Source organism: Lissotriton vulgaris, chromosome 10, assembly GCF_964263255.1.
Source record: "Lissotriton vulgaris chromosome 10, aLisVul1.2, whole genome shotgun sequence".
Lineage (NCBI taxonomy): Eukaryota > Metazoa > Chordata > Amphibia > Caudata > Salamandridae > Lissotriton > Lissotriton vulgaris.
Genome location: NC_141698.1, coordinates 778,793,152 through 778,798,598, shown reverse-complemented (window position 1 = coordinate 778,798,598; position 5,447 = coordinate 778,793,152).

Genomic DNA, 5,447 nt, shown 5'->3' with positions numbered 1-5,447 from the left:
GTCCGTGGAGGCGAGGACGTGTGTGCTGAGGAAGTCGGCGATGGAGTCGCTGAACTGTGGTCGGGGTCCGGGCGGTCTGTAGATGAGGGTTCCTCTAAGGGTGGTGTTGGGGTCGGTGTGGATCTGGAAGTGCAGGTGTTCGGCGGTGCTGAGGGTGTCGTCGGTGTTGGTCGAGACTCTGAAAGTGTTCCTGTGGACGTGGCGATTCCTCCTCCCGCTCTGTTGGTGCGGTCCTTGCAGTTGATCTTGTAGCCTTCCGGGACGGCTATGGCTATGTCGCATGCCGAGACGGGGTTCAGCCAGGTCTCCGTCAGGAAGGCGACGTCTGGGGAGGTTGAGTCGAGTAGGTCTCAGAGTTCAACTGCATGTTTTCGGGCGGAGCGGGTGTTGAGTAGGATGCATCTGAGGTGGTTGGGTTCTTTCCTGGTCGGCAGCATGGTGGGGAGGATTCTTGTGAAGCTGCAGTTCCGGCAAGTGAAAGCTCCGTGGGTGAGCTTCGGGGCGGCCAGGAAGCAGGTGTGTGATTGTCCGGTGTTGAGTTCATGGAGGGTTCTTGCATCGTAGCGGTGTCGGGCGTCGTGGCGTTTGTGGTGTCCAGAGGTCCTGGCTTTGGGCGGGGTCCAGGCATGGACGGGCACAGACGAGCTTGCCTTAGGTGCTCCAGCAGCGCGCCAGCGGCGCGCCCGCTGAGATCAGCCGCTGTGCGGCTGCGTAGCGGCTTCCATATGAGGGGATGTGGGAGGTAGGAGCAGCTGGGAGGCGGGAGCGGTGCGGCGAATGGGATTGCAGGTGGGCGGGGCCGCAGGGACGCAGCAGCGGGAAAAACGTGCGGGCCGCGGGAAAACTGGGCACAGGAAGGAAAAATAAGTTTAGGCAAGAAAACAAGTACAGGCACAGAGGAATAAAAACAAGTCTGGGCAAGAAAGCAAGTTAGGCACAGGGGAATAAAAACAAGTCTGGGCAAGAAAGCAAGTACAGGCACAGGAGAAAAAAAACAAGTCTGGGCAAGAAAGCGAGTACAGGCACAGGGGAATAAAAACAAGTCTGGGCAAGAAAGCAAGTACAGGCACAGGGTAATAAAAACAAGTCTGGGCAAGAAAGCAAGTACAGGCACAATGATTAAAAACAAGTCTGAGCAAGAAAGCAAGTTAGGCACAGGGGAAAAATACAAGATTAGGCAAAAACAATACAGGCAGAGCCGTGCAGCAGCGTGGCGAGCGACCTGCCTGCGAGCAGGATCATAGGTCACTCCTTTCACCGCTGCGCTGCTTCCATATGAGGGGATGTGGGAGGTAGGAGCAGCTGGGAGGCTGGAGCGGGGCTGCGAATGGGGTTGCAGGTAGGTGGGCCGCAAGGACCCAGCGGTGGGAAAAACGGGCGGAGCCGCGGGAGAACTGGGCACAGGAAGGAAAAACAAGTTTAGACAAGAAAACAAGTACAGGCACAGAGGAATAAAAACAAGTCTGGGCAAGAAAGCAAGTTAGGCACAGGGGAATAAAAACAAGTCTAGGCAAGAAAGCAAGTACAGGCACAGGGGAATAAAAACAAGTCTGGGCAAGAAATCAAGTACAGGCACAGGGGAATATAATCAAGTCTGGGCAAGAAAGCAAGTTAGGCACAGGGGAAAAATACAAGATTAGGCAAAAACAATGCAGGCAGAGCCGTGCAGCAGCGTGGGGAGCGGCCTGCCTGCGAGAGCAGGGTCATAGTTTGCTCCTTTCAACGCTGCGCGGCTTCCATATGAGGGGATGTGGGAGGAACTAGCAGCTGGGAGGCTGGAGCGGGGCGGCAAATGCGATTGCAGGTGGGCAGGGCCGCAGGGACGCAGCGGTGGGAAAAATGGGCGGGGCCGCGGGAGAACTGGGCACAGGAAGGAAAAACAAGTACACAGTACACAAGTATCACATGGTCACACTCCAACAGGTGCACCCACTACTTCAGCAAGGCAGCTTCAGCACCAATGACAACTTTTGTGTTCTTTTCTTTACCAGTGTAGAACAAGCTCCCATCTATTGACAAAACAAAAAGGAGAAAGCAAAAAAAGTGTGGCAGTCACTTTTTACGATTGCAGTTGAGATGTGCTAATGTACATCATTTTTAAATTTTGATTCTGTTGAAGAGTTCTGCAGTGTCTGAAATCAAAAAACTTCAGACGTTTTTACGGAAAACTTTATGCTAATTATAGAATGGCTACATGGAAACATGGTCATGTTTGGTCTCAAACACTTTTGAATGCTACCCCCCCGTCAGTCACGGCTTCGGAGGTAGAATTCCACCCTTCTAGTGTGAGAAGACATGTACACACTGACCTAACCGGTAATAGTTTAAAAGAGCCCTACCATCAAAAAAGGGAAGCTGCAGCCACAGATACGGGTCTGACCTTCTGGTGCTGGACAGCACTCTAGCAGGGGAGGCATGCACAATCGGTTTCCTGTCACAGGGAGGTGTAACCACCTACTAGACAGGCTTTAGTGTATTGGGGCTGGGTAGGTGCTTCCTGAGAACACTTTACAGACAGGACAAATCTGAAAAGAACGATTCAATCAAAATTCCAACACACTAATATTCACTTTGAAGACCTGTTAAATGTGTAATAGTCTTCAAAACGTCACTCTCCTCTAATTTACACTCCGAATTTAATTTCATGAATCAGTAACTTTGAATATTCCTTAAAACCAGTAACAGAGAAAAGTCACATAAGAGATATGAATATTTACCAGAAAAGCAGATGAACAATAATTGCCCAGGGATATACATGACGACACAGTTTTTTTTTTGTCCTCATCTCACCAACGGCGATGGATTAAACCCAGATCTTTTGACTGGGTGTGAGTATTTGATTGATTCAGATGCTCCGTCCATCACAACCCCCTTTTGGACCGCTCATCTCACCAAAGACATTAGCAGATTTAACAAGCCAATTTTTCATTTCTTCCTTCAGCTAACTGCATCTGTCTAGGCCAACCGAGCCTTCCTCACGTTTTTGAGGTCTGGTATAATCATAGGACTCAGCATCAGGGCCTATTTTTAAACATTTATCAGTCGTAAACGCCGACCCCATCTTAACAGTAGAAGCCAAGTATTTGATGAATTTCCCTCTCTGCCATCTCGTTCTAAACGTGCCATGTTGAGGGCGACTTTGAGCCAATCTTCCCTTGCCAGAGGAATTGCAGCCTTCCATCTTATGCATATCTCCCTCCTTGCCAATAGGACCAAGTATAATAGCAAGCCCATTTGAATCTGTGAGAGCACACCGCTGGTTGATTTTTTCTTACCAAATATTGCCAAGTGGAGTTCTATCTCTATATTGCTTTCAAAATTAGATGTTAAGGTGTCTCCCACATTCTTCCAAAAAGAAGTTAACTCCGGGCATTCAAAAAAAATGTGAATATCATTGGCGAGTTTGCATCTAGGACAGCTTGGCGCAGAGGCCGGGGCGAATTTGGCGATCTTGGCCGGGATATAATAAAGCCTGTTAATCACGAAAAGGTGTTTTTTCTTCAGACTGGCAGGCTTTATATATTTATAAAGTAGCTTAAGTGATGGTTCAAAGAATTCCTTCATGTCATTTGCAAGTGATGGTCGGTTCCAAGCTGATATTTGAGAGGGGGTCTCTATTTCCTATGCTTCTAAGATTCTTGTATACCAGAGAGATATTTCTTTCTTTTTAAGCCGGGTATCTTGTAATACCAATTCCAGGTCCCAGTTTCCAGTAATTTCTGCTACTTCTGACTCGTACCCTGATCTTATTTGGAGAAACTTGAACCTGGAGAATCTTGGGCCTATTTTAGCTTGTAAAACCTCCCATGGAAGAATCCAATCTGAATCCACCAAGTCCGACCACCTCATAAGACCAGCACTTTTGATCAGAGTAGCCAAACTATCACACATGCAAGAAGGGGTCCCCGGGGAATCCCAGATAGGGGCAAAGTCAGAGAAGTAACCTATGCCCCAAATACGCCTGCTTTTATACCAAGTAGTCAAGGCTGTCTTGAGAACCTTAAGGCGAACCCGTTTAAAAAACCTCAGGGCCCCAAATTTATATAGGAACGCTTCTTGCCCGCTACCTCACTCAGCCAGTGCCATTCACCCTAGCACTCTACCCCACTTAGTTTCCTCTAATGCCCTTGAATTGGAAAGCCATCAAATACCAATTAACATCCGGTAGGGCCAACCCACCTTTTAAGAGCTTACGTCTTATTTTTTGTGGTGTGGAGTGCAAAAAAACGATGGATTTAGGCCCAGATCTCTGTACTGGGGTGAATGTATGACATTGTTCTGCATTCTGTCCTTCAACTGTTGTTTTGCATTTGTCACCCCGAGTGGGATGGCTATGCTCAGACGTGAGTCCCATGCTCTCCACACCACTGGAGTCAAGCTATCCTGGCTGAAGACGGCTGATAGCCAGAAACCGGTCCTAGGATGCTTGATTCCGGTCCACGAAAGACATGGCTTGGCAGTTCGGGCTGGACTGTTCCCATAAGGCACAGGGTCAAGGCTGATTTGCATATGGCCATGTCTGAACTGGGGTGGTGTGGAGTGCAAAAAAACGATGGATTAGGCCCAGAGCTCTGTACTGGGGTGAATTTATGACATTGTTCTGCATTCTGTCCATCAACTGTTGTTTTGCATTTTTATTTTTTTCCAAGACATCTTGGCACTTTTTTGACGCCCATATAAAACTACCAATTTTCCCTTGAATCTTGCTTATGTTTTTTGGGGGGAACGATAAAGGAATTGCATTGAAAATGTATGTCAGTTTTGGTAAAATAGACATTTTCACAAGATTTACCCTCCCATAGATGGTCAAAGGGAGGTTTTTCCATTTAGCGAAAAGATAATCAATCTCCTTTTCAATTTTCCCCAGATTTATCAAGGCAATTTTGGTCAGGTCCTTGGCGATTTTAATGCCTATATATCTGAATTCTTTACTGGTGGGACCGCCTCTATACAGAGTATTCCAGCACATTACTTCGGTTTTTGCCAGATTAGCAAGTTACCCTGAGATCAAGCCAAACTCATTAAGCCTGTTTTCCAGTTGTGGAATAACGAGCTCTGGATAATTAGTATATACAATCACATCATCCGCACACAATGCTAATTTGCACTCATAGTTTAAAGATTTAAACAGAGTGATTGTGTTATCCAGTCTGATAGTTTGAGCTAAAGGCTCGATGTAGATATTAAACAAGAGAGGGGACAGGGGACACCCCTGACTTGTCCCTCTCTGTATGTCGAAACTTGTAGTCAGGTAACCGTTCAAGAGGATTTTTGCCGATGCGCCAATGTAATAGTGTGCCATAACCTCCAATACCCCCCAGAGGTACCTCCAACACGCCCGGTCAAATCTAAGGCCACTACTGCCAGGGAATCTACCCTTGTCTCCTCCAGATCGATATTCCCGATTAATAATTGGGTTTGTTCCTGAATTGTTCTCCCCACCATAA